The sequence below is a fragment of the Pinus tabuliformis genome, chromosome 1_2 (genome assembly GCF_031772625.1).
Source record: "Pinus tabuliformis cultivar Carrire ecotype Pingquan chromosome 1_2, CPIR1, whole genome shotgun sequence".
In the NCBI taxonomy this organism is placed as follows: domain Eukaryota; kingdom Viridiplantae; phylum Streptophyta; class Pinopsida; order Pinales; family Pinaceae; genus Pinus; species Pinus tabuliformis.
Window position 1 is genome coordinate 247,773,900 of NC_142298.1, and position 12,406 is coordinate 247,786,305.

A 12,406-nucleotide genomic window follows, 5' to 3' on the forward strand; every position below is an offset into this window, starting at 1 on the left:
AGAGGTTTTCCGTTACACCAAAACCCGCAGGTGTTGGTAAACGTTCCAAACCAGTAACTAGGATCCCCAGGTGGAAATTACGCATTCCATAGAGGTGCAGTGATTCTTCCAACACGCCCCGTCAAATGCAACTCATGGGAATCGAACCTGGGTCCAGGCTCTGGTACCATAATCAATGAATGAATTACAATGAGCCATGAAGCTCAAATAAATAATACAAATGTATTTACAGAAACAGCAAGTTTCTACTAAGAAATAGAAACAGCAAGTTTCTACTAAGAAACTGCTAATAAGATCACAGATGATCTTATCTGAATAAAATACATAAATGAGCATTAAACGTTAAAATAACATTATTCTAATATCTTCTTGATTCCAAGAACATTTTGTATTTGTCTTACATCACCATAACCTTTGATTTAGTTAGATAGATTATGTCCTAAATAGATGTGAGTACCATTATTATTTTCATGATAGGTATTAAACCATTCCTTTTTGCCTGCCATATGAATTGAAGCACCAAAGTCACTAAACCATACATTATCATCATCAGTTTTTGTTGATAAGGCGACTTTTGAAATGAATAATTGGAAATTATTGATATTACCACTAACTGAGACTTCTTGATCAACAAAGTTGCTTAAATGTCTTCTATGCTTAGACTCATCAAATTTATTTTTATGGCAATCTTAAGCAAAGTGTCCAGGGTTACCATAGTGGAAGCATACATCGTTCCCTTTCATATAGGTATTTGTCCTTGGTGGTGTTGTGCCTTGATGTGATTTTGGATATGACTTGCCTCCTTTGTTCTTGTTCCATGCATTTCCTTTGTATGGTTTCTCCCCTCTTTGTCACCAATGCCAAATCTAAATTTGGAGATCTGTCATTGATATTCTTCCTTCTCCCTTCTTGCAAGAGAATACTTGTTAATTCATCAAAAGTAGGAGCTTTTTCCCTTCGCTGGAATTCCAATGATAAACATATGATAATAATCTAACATCCCATTCAATGTAATTGTCACTAGATCACTAGAAATCTTTTCACCAATAGCACCAAGCTTATCAGAAATTTCTTTGATTCTAGAAAGAAAATTATTAATAGTTTCATTTACCTCCATTTTAATTGAGAAAAGCTCTTCTTTAAAAATAATACACTATTAATATTGAGAGTTTCATACAACCTTTTAAGTGTTTCTCAAGTTTTTGTGTGATGTAGCACAATCCCCAATATGTGGAATAATATTGTCTTTTACAAACATTCACAATAGTACCTTGGCCTTGGTCTCTCTTTGCGCTCAATCTTGAATTGAAGTTCGTCGTGTTGTTAGTTTGGTTTCATCTCCTGTCATGATTGACCAAGCATGGGTTCCTTCCAATATCCTCTGCAACTTAAATTTCCAATTTGTATAATTTTCTCTGTCTAGCTTGGTTCACTCAATTACATATGAATCAACAAATGGATTTGTCATTTAAAAAAAATCCAAATTTCCCCAATTAACCAATCAACAAAACTTATAAAAACTTTTTCCGCCTTTTCAAAATAACCAAATCTCAAATAATTTTTATTTTTATTTATTTTTAATCAACCATATAAGCATATAATCACCATAAATAAAAATCTTCTCTAACAAACTTTATGCCACAATCATCGTTCAAATCCTTATACCATAAATACTTTTTTGGTGAAACTGAACCCAAACCTCAGTTAATTCATGTAAAACTAAATCACTTTTCACTTTCACTTTTATTTTTATTTTTAAATGATGAAATCTTAAACATTTTAAACAATTATGCTACTATAAAAATTCCTCCTTTTAAAATAAAGATAAAGAAGAAAAACCCCTTTTCAAATAAGTGATGAAAATATCCATTGTATGACTTTTACCAAATTCACAAAAGGCTTACTCCAACCTCACAACGAATTGCTCCAACAACATTTGCCAAACTTTGACCTTCCAAAAAAAAGACTTTATGCACGTCACTAGGGACCTTGCGGGACTTTATCATTTGTTGATCCGGGGAATTTTCGTGAATACTTTCAAACAAAAATCTCCATTACAGAGGACCTTTTACTGACGCTTACATTTTCTTTGTGAACTCATGAAAAATGCATATTCTAACAACACTTTAGAAAACCATCAACATGAAATAAGGAACATATAAGAAGCCATAATTATGAACAACCATAACTTAATGATATGATAACAGAGTTTGTCTAGTGTGGACTACGTCTTTGGGCTCGGTGTCGAGAGTAGAGAGGTCGCTTCATTAGTCGTTGCAAGAAGATGATGAGTACATGAAACAATCTTTGTCAATTCAAGGAAGAACTCCATTAACTAGAGTGGCATGTATAGAAAGCTCCACAGTAGATCACCTGATAATGCAATATACTAAAGCAAAATACTTGATCTACTTCTACAAACAAACTTGCGGAAGCTGAATCGATTTTGAGCAAGATCAAATAGAACACATATAACAGATGAATAGAAATCAATCACACATGAACACAGAAGAATACTATTGGGAAAGCCTCAGCGAAAAACCCCGCTATATGTATTATCATACAAGTGGAAATATCTCTGGATTACACAAAGCTTTAACTCACAAGCTATCCAGCTCTTAGTAAAATCCCTCAATGCTACTCATGGACTGAATAGACAACATATATGCCTTCCTTTAGTCCTCCAAGCCTCCTATTTCCTTGTGCAGTTTCTCCTGGGTCCTCTGGCTACCACCTGTGTGAATTCACCTCTCACACAACTCACCAAACTCATAAATAACTACGCAATCCTGAAGGAGATGATTCCTTCTACATGGATGAGTTTCCTATATCGGAAAATTCCTCCAACTGATAGTACATTGTCCCATCCTCTGATCTCAACTGGATCTCTAGCTGAACTGACATGCATGAGTTATTTATGAGAGAATATTCATTTATATGAAGTACACTAGTTACATGCATGCATGCATTAACTAACTGAACTCACAATCAGTTTCACAAATTGTTGGAACTAATCTAACTAGAGTTAAATCAGTTAATTGAGCTAACTAATTACAACTCAAAGTACAACTCATTTTGATCTACTTAATTAAGGGATAACTTCCTCAATCAAAGGGATAATTGTTGCATGTCTTCACATAGACTTCATGTTTGATTTTCTCCAACTAATTAACTCCCGTAGCAAGGTCTAATTAAAGAGGCTGGGTACCTCAAAGATCCTACCCCTATTTCAGCCTTCTTGGGACTGTCACTCCACATCGCCCCACCTCCTACCTGGAGGTATGGATGCATGTGATCCATTTGCCCACTTGGCTCGAAATTTCCCCCTACTGGAGGTCTTTGCATGAGTGGATGCCTCCACTTGATCTCCTCTCGGCTTCTCCAGTTGTGGCTTCTCCACAACCTCTTGAAGTTGCTTCACCAATTGTGGCTCCTCCACAATTGTCTGAGACTTCTTCTGGCACTGCATGTTGAGAGGTAATGTATTCTCCCTCTCAACCACCAAGTCTCCAACAGTTGCCTTGCTCTTCAAGGCTTTACATGCATCTTGAACCTCAAGAGCATACAGGTTCTTGACTCGTGAACCGATTTGCTTCACTTGTCTCGTGGTGATGTGTCTAAGGAAAACCTTTCCCTTACTGAAGACTACATCATAGCCTTTGTCTTCCAACATCGCGATCGATACCAAGTTCTTCTTTTGTCCTGGCACATACTTCACATTTGTCAAGGTAATGCGAGCTCCATGCTCCCTCTGAAAAGAAACCGTGCCCACACCTGAAACATTATACTTTTCATCATTACTCATCTCTATACACATCTGGAGTGTTAGGATATTCCGACACATAGGAAATAGTTAAGTATAACTTGGTCTAGTGTAGAGTTAGGTAAAGTGTGTTTCTTTATTATGTATTTTTGTAACTTACAATCCGACGGTCAGGATATGTAGTGATCTGACGATTCATTCTCTCCTCGGTATTACCAACACTTGATCTGTGGCTTAACACCTAATTGGTCCATGATCTCTATTTAAAAAGCATGGAGGGTCATTTGTAGGGTAACCATTCATAAGAGAAGCTTATGTAAATTTTCATTCTTTTATTAATAAATTGCCTGAAGAGGCCACGTTGGCTCACGCCGTGGTCTATTTCCCTCTTTGAGGGTTTTAATCACGTCAACAATACCGGTGTATTGATCTATGATCTGTTTGTGAACAGTGTCTTTTGGTGTTCTGTCTGAGGAACTTACCCTGTAAATTCCTACATGGTATCAGAGCTATTTGAGGGTTGCATCCGTTGGTGATCCAAATCTGAAGGCGGTAGAACTGCATCTGACTGTCGTTTCCTAGATCTACTGTTATTGGTTGCTTTCGGGCCGAGAAGGCTGCTCTATTGTGTTATGAGTATCTGTTCAAGTGAGGAACCCCTTTCATTTGACGCGAAAAGGTTTCCGGTAGCCCTAGCTACGTCATTTTTAAGATCTGGAGGTATACAGTGTTTATTTGCAATTTCTAGTTATTTTCTCTCTGTTTATTTCGATTTATTTAGCTCTTTGTTTTTTGTATTACCAGATCTATACCTTTCATTTCTGTGTATGCTCTTTGCCCCGTGACTCTGCGTGATCTGGGCAAATCAGAAATAGAAACGAAGAATTTTTCTCATGCGTATGCTCTTTCCCGTCGCGCCTTAGTGTGATCTCGGAAAATCAGAAACATTGAGGAAAATATTTAGTTTCCGGTTAAAGCTAACTTCAAGCCGTAAGGTTTGTTTTTTTTATGTCCATGTTGGGTTTTTTGTTTTTTGTTTTACAGGCAAAAAAGAGCTTTCTCAAGTAAGCATGCACCCCAAAGTTTCAGTGACTGAGAAAAACAAAAACCCTTCCTCTTTTCCAAAAATTAGTAACTTTTTAATCTATCTCACTTGGTCCAAAGCTACTTTATGAGAATGGAGGTTTTGAGTTCAAGTCTTTCTTTTTGTTGAGCTAATTAGATTAAGTTTGGAAAGGAGGCGGATTTTTTAAATATAATATTATCATTCGTTTCTGCACATTCCCGCAGTTTGTCGGCATCTTCAACAACTTTTCTTCAAAAAGCCACAACTTTTTCATCCAAAAGCCGTTTTTTTTTAATCAACGTAATTTTTCGAGATCTTTCCATTGGAACACTTAGTTTCAGCATCTATAGCTTCAGTTTCTGTTAAAATGGACAGACCATGCCAAGTTATTCTTGATAGCACCAACTACTTCCAATGGTGGTCCTACATTGTGGATTTACTTAGAAGTAAAGTTCTTTACAGAATAACCTCAGGCCAAGAAACCAAACCGAAAGATGAAGATAAGGCGGCCAAATGGGAAAATAGGCAAGATCGAGCACATGGGTTGATAGGGATGTTTATTTCTCCAAACTTTAGATTTCATATCGCAGAACTTGATACTCCTAATGAAGCAATGAAACAGATCACTAAAGTTTTTGGAATTAAAAATGAACTTAGAGCCCATCAACTCGAAAATGAGTTGCTTACATTGGACCCCAATAAATTTTCTTCCATTGCAGTTTTTTTGTCCAAGTTCAAGACCCTTAGACTTCTCTTAAAAGGTGTTAAGGTTAAGAAAGAAAACGGTAACCTTATCTATTCCATTCTTACTAAGTTGTGACCAGCCTACTTTGTGTTTGTTTCCACCTTCCATTCTATAAGAGAAGTCTTCATTTCTCAAGGAAAAGACTACAAGTCCCCTTCCTTTGATGCCTTTTGTGATTCTTTAATAAGATAACAAGAAAAACTCTTACATCTTGGTCTTCTTAATCTTGGAAACTCTTCTAAGAAAGCCTTATCCGCCCAGCAACAACCAAATTCAAAGAATCCTAAGAAGTTGTATCCTAAAAAGAATGGTCATAAACCAAACAAGGGTCCTAAGCCATTTCAATCTCAAAATAAAAAATCATTTCAACAAAATGATAGGAAAATAAAAACAAAAGGAAGAAGACTGATAGACATTGCCACTTTTGTAATCGAGATGGCCACTTAGAATCCAAATGCTTTAAGAAGATGGAAGCCTTGGAAGCAGCAATGAAGAAGCATAACATCCATTTGGAGCACTCAACGACTTCAACTTCATCTTCAGGAATAGCACTTTCTGCATGTGGTTTTCATGCATCTCGGTCTGGATATGCACTAAATGTATCTTCTTCTTCTCATTCTCATCAGTGGCTCATTGATTCTGGAGCTTCTTATCACATGGCCAAAAACAAAGCCATGTTTTCTTCTTTAAATTATTGTAACACCAAAAATATATATGTTGGTGATGATAGATCTCTTAGTGTTGTAGGGATTGGAAATGTTCATATAGACAATGGTCAATTCAATAATGTATTATGTGTTCCAACCTTATCCTGCAACCTTCTATCTGTATATCAAATAACTCATTCAGGTGAAGGTAAAATCATTGAATTTTCACCTCATGATGTTGTAATTAAGGACCTAAGAGATCCTAGACAGATTTTAGGTACTGGCATTGCCGATGATTCTACAAGGTTGTATAAGTTTAACAACTTTGGGTCATCAAATCTTCCCTCGGTATTTGTTGCTCATAATGATGAAGTGAACAAACTTTGGCATGAGCGATTTGGACACTTAAACTATCGCTCCCTTCAGAATCTATGTAAAGAAAATATGGTGACAGGTCTTCCAATGGTATCTTGCAGAGATGGTGTTTGTTCCGAATGTGTACTCGGAAAACATCATCGAGATAGTTTTGAAAAACATGCCTCTTAGCGCGTCTGAGCGCCTTTACAGCTTGTGCATAGTGATTTATGTGGTCCACTTCCAGTTGTTTCATTCTCTGGCTACAAGTATTTCTTAACTTTCATTGATGATTTCTCCGATGCACTTGGATATACTTCTTAAAACTCAAGAGTAGAATATTTAGCATGTTCTTGGCCTTTAAGGCCTTTGTTGAAAAACAATCTGGACATCAAATTGTTACGCTAAGATCTGATAATGGCGGAGAATATGTTAACAACAAATTCATCAACTTTTGCACTGAGAATGGAATTCAAATGCAACATATTGTTCCATATACTCCACAACAAAATGTTGTAGCTGAAAGGAAGAATTGCACCTTAAAGGAAATGGCTAATTGTATGCTTCAATCTAATGGACTTAGTCTTAATTTTTGGGCAGAAGCAATTAACTGTGCAAATTACATAATAAATCGCACTCCTACTAAGGTTTTAAAGAATATCACTCCAGAAGAAACATGGAGCTCAATTAAACCAAATGTACGTCACTTTCGTGTTTTTGGAAGTGAAGAATGGGCCCATATTCCAGATGAGAAACATAAAGCTTTAGAACCTAAAAGTAAAAAATGTATTTTTGTTGGATATTCTGAAGATGTGAAAAGATACAGACTTATTCCACTTGAGTCCAAAAATGTTATCATTAGAAGAGATGTAAAGTTTGTTGAAAATATATCGGCCTACGGCCTAGTACGGTGGATGTGCCACCTCTCTCTATCCCTTCTACTTCTGAAAATATTTCTTCTTCAGACGATGACAACGAGGATGACAATCCTCCCCCACCTTCTCAAGATCCTCCTTCAACTCCTCAGCTTCCAAAATGGGTCCGTGCTACTCGGGATGCAGCAGGTGCTCTTGTTGGTGATCCTACAGATCAGTGACGTACACGTTCTCAGTTCGATAGAGCCTCTTCATTACTAGCTCAAGCTTCAGCTAATTATGATCCTGACACCTTTGTAGAAGCTTCAGGCCATCCAGATTGGGACGCAACTATGAATGAAGAATATCGTTCATTATTAGCAAATGTTACATGGGATTTTTTTCCCCTTCCAAAGGGACGAAAACTTGTTAGATGCAAATGGGTTTACAGAACCAAGTATGGAACAGATGGAAAAGTTGATAAACATATAGCTTGTCTTGTTGCTAAGGGTTTTTCACAAGTTGAAGGCATTGACTACACTGAAACCTTCTCCCTTGTTGTCAAAATGAACTCTATCCGCCTTGTTCTTTCCCTTGTTGCCTCTTTCAAATGGGAAGTCCATCAGATGGATGTTAAATCTGCCTTCTTGCATGGGGACTTGCATGAAGAAATCTATATGGAACAACCTATTGGCTTTATACAAACAGACTCCAGCCTTGTATGTCGGCTTAAGAAATCCCTTTATGGTCTTAAGCAAGCCCCTCGGGCTTGGTATGCCAAAATGGATAGCTTTCTTTTAGAAACTAGATTTTCTAGGTGTCATTCTGACAATACTGTCTACACCAAGAAAGCGGGCAAGTCCCTTATCATTCTTGTTCTTTATGTTGATGATCTTATCCTTACTGGTAATGATCCCAACCTTATAAACCATGTGAAGTCCAGCCTTAAAAGGAAGTTTGAAATGACAGACTTAGGACACTTGCATTATTTTCTTGGTCTTCAAGTCTTGCAATCCAAGGAAGGTATTTCCCTTTCCCAATCCAAGTATGAATGTGATCTTCTACACCATTTTCACATGGAAGCTTGTAAGCCAGCCCCTTCTCCCTTTCAGTCTGGAGCCAAACTTTCAGTCACTTGTACTTCCCCTGAAGTTGATGCTACCTTATACCGTCAACTTGTAGGAAAACTTTTGTATCTGACCCATACTCGTCCTGACCTTTCCTTTGTTGTTGGCCTTATTGCTCGATTTATGCAAAACCCACATAAAAGTCATTGGAAAGCAGCTAAAAGAATACTTCGTTATGTTCGAGGTACAGTTCAGTTTGAGATTCATTACAGTGCAGAAGCATCTCCTCTATTGGTTGGTTTCACTAATTCTGATTGGGCTAGTGACCCTGATGATCAGAAGTCTACTGCAGGTTATGTGTTCACTCTTGGTTCAGGACCTATTACGTGGGCTTGCAAGAAACAAAGTGTCATTTCTCTTTCTTCAGCAGAAGCAGAGTATCGTGGTGCCGTAGAAGCTAGTAAGGAAGCCCTGTGGCTTCGTCAGATCCTGTCAGAGTTTGGCTTTCAGCAGCAGCATCCGACTACACTTTGGTGTGATAATCAAAGTGCCATTCAACTATGCAAAGATCCAGTCCAACATCAACGCAGCAAACACATTGAACTGCACATGCACTTCATCAGAAAGCTCATAGAATGACCGGAGACTCTAGAATGGCCAAATTATATTGGATTTTCCACCTTTAAAATTTTAGTAGATAGATTATACCTTTTTAAAAAATCCGATATAATTTGGCCATTCTAGAGCCTTCGGCCATCCTTGAACCTTGAACCTTCGGTAGTTTAGTTGGAGTTCGGTGCAGTAGTGTTGTGTAAATTTAATCCAAGTGGGATATTGGGCTGGTGGGCACTTTTAACAAAAGGGCTCATTGAAAAAAAGGGATAACTGAAAAGTTGTCTCTTTGAGCAGAGGTCTATTGTGACTTCCTGCTGGACAGTTTAACGCATGATGTTAGAATGTCAAGATTCAAATCAGCTTGACCCTTCCAAACGGAGGTTGCCACATTACTGAATCAGGAGAATAATGTGGTCCCGAGGGGGCTGACTTGACACCCAACCACACGGCTGTCCAAATGAGTTAAAATCACGACCATGTTCTTGAAGTGCAATATTGTTCAACAGATGATCAGGTTGCAGACATCTTTACAAAGGCTCTCACAGAGGCGAAGTTTACTAAACTTCGATTTATGGTTGGAGTTCAGGAAGTTTTCACTAAGGGGGGATAGGCTCTAATACCTCCTTCCTTCTCCTATTGTGTCATATTTGTACATCCTTCAATCCTATCCCAAGTTGTTCTTAAGGGGGGATGTTAAGATATTCCAACACATAGGAAATAGTTAAGTATAACTTGGTCTAGTGTAGAGTTACGTAAAGTGTGTTTCTTTACTATGTACTTGTGTAACTTACAATCTGACGATCACAATATGTAGTAATCTGACGGTTCATTCTATCCTCGGTATTGCCGACACTTGATCCGTGGCTTAACACTTGATTGGTCCATGATCTCTATTTAAAGAGCATGGAGGGTCATTTGTAGGGTAAATGTTCATGAGAGAAGCTTATGTAAATTTTCATTCTTTTATTAATAAATTGTGTGAAGTGGTTGCATTGGCTCAGGTCGTGGACTGTTTCCCTCTTTGAGGGTTTTAACCACGTCAAAAATATTGGTGTATTGATCTGTGATCTGTTTGTGAGCGGTGTCCTTTGGTGTTCTATCTGAGGAACTTACCCTATAAATTCCTACATGGAGGTCCTTCTCCTCCAAGGTACTGAATAAACTCTTATCGTCGGTCATGTGGAATGAGGCTCCACTATCCAGGTACCAAACACAACCCACCATCGATGAAAACATGCATGCGATGAGGGTGAAATCCAATTCGAATTGTGAGGCCAGTGCCTCACCATCTGATCCTTTCGAGGATCCCTTCTTGGATTTCTTCGGTGGACAATTCGTAGCATAATGGCCCACCTCATGACAGTGAAAGCATCGCAATTTCAATTTGTCAATCTTCTTCCCACCATGGGAAGAACTCGATTTGGAATGGAAAGCCTTCCCTTCCCTTTCCTCGCCTTACTCGCTAAGGCTAGATTTTCTTCATCATCATGCTTTAATGAAGATCCATCCCTGGTGCTTCTCCTTATCTCCTCCTGCATCATATCCAACCACAGTGGTTCCCAAGCTGGCAGTTTGTCTCTTCCATTTACCGAGTCTATGTAGTTGTGCCAGCTCTTAGGAAGACAGAGGAGAGCAAGACTCACCATGTCATCATCGGCTGTCGTGATTCCTACACTTCCAAGCTCATCCCTGCTAGTGGTGAGCTTGTTTAGATATGTAGAGATCGTGTCGCCCTTTTCACACTTGATTTTTCGAAACTTGTCTTTTAGCGCCAGCTTCCTCTGATCGATGTTGTTCTGATATAGATCCTTCAATGTTTTCCACATTGAAAACGGTGTCTCCTTCCCATGGAGACTTGAGACAATGTGGTCTTGAACTCCCTTCAGAAGAATCCTCCTCGCTCTAGCCACACATTTCTTCCATTCTGCCAATTCTTGAGCATTAGCAACTACTGGCTTGGGGACTTCTTGATCAATGAAGTCCTTCAAACCATTGTCCTCTAATACCGCTTCCATGTGATCTTTCCATGCCATATAATTCGAGTTGCCATTCAGGCATACTTGAGTCTCAAACCATTGAACGCCATTGGTGAAATTTGAGATGGGATAAGAATTTGATTTCTATAATCAGGAACTTCAACCTTCGAACTTCTCCCTTCTTTGTATATTGTTCTCCGCTTTGATCACCTTTGCTCTGATACCATGTAGAAATTCTCATTGTAGATCACTTGATAATGCAATATACTAAAGCAAAATACTTGATCTACTTCTACAAACAAACTTGCGGAAGCTTAATTGATTTTGAGCAAGATCAAATAGAACACATATAACAGATGAAGAGAAATCAATCACACTTGAACACAGAAGAATACTCTAGGGAAAGCCTCAGCTAAAAACCCCGCTATCTGTATTATCATACAAGTGGAAATATCTCTGGATTACACAAAGCTTTAGCTCACAAGGTATCCAGCTCTCAGTACAATCCCTCAATGTTGCTCATAGACTGAATAGACAACACATATGCCTTCCTTCAGTCCTCCAAGCCTCCTATTTCCTTACTCAGTAACTCCTGGGTCCTCTAGTTGCCACTTGTGTGAATTCACCTCTCGCACAACTCACCAAACTCTGAAATAATTGCGCAATCATGAAGGAGATGATTCCTTCTGCATGGATGAGTTTCCTATATAGGAAAATTCCTCCAACTGATAGTACATTGTCCCATCCTCTGGTCTCAACTGGGTCTCTGACTGAACTAACATGCATGAGTTATTTATGAGAGAATATTCAGTTATCTGAAGTACACTAGTTACATGCATGCATGGATTAACTAACTGAACTCACAATCAGTGCCACAAACTGTTGGAACTAATCTAAATGGACTTAACTCAGTTAACTGAGCTAACTAATTACAACTCAAAGTACAACTCATCCTGATCTCCTTTATTAAGGGATAACTTCCTCAATCAAAGGGATAATTGTTGCATGTCTTCACATAAACTTCATGTTTGATTTTCTCCAACTAATTAACTCAAGATGAATTAATTAATTATTTTTCAAACAATTGCTAAGATCAAATTCGAATTTTAATTCTCAATTTTAGTTCAGGGACTAACTAATAATGGAATGTATCCCGAAATGTTATTTATAACAATGCTATTTTTAGCATTTCTATTTTATCAGTCCTTGTTACTATTTCCAACACTGGTACCTGAAATGGTATTTATAGCATTTCTTGTTGTTATTTTCAACAGCATGGCTCTCCACAAGAAGTTCTCATATAAGAACTCTCACTCATA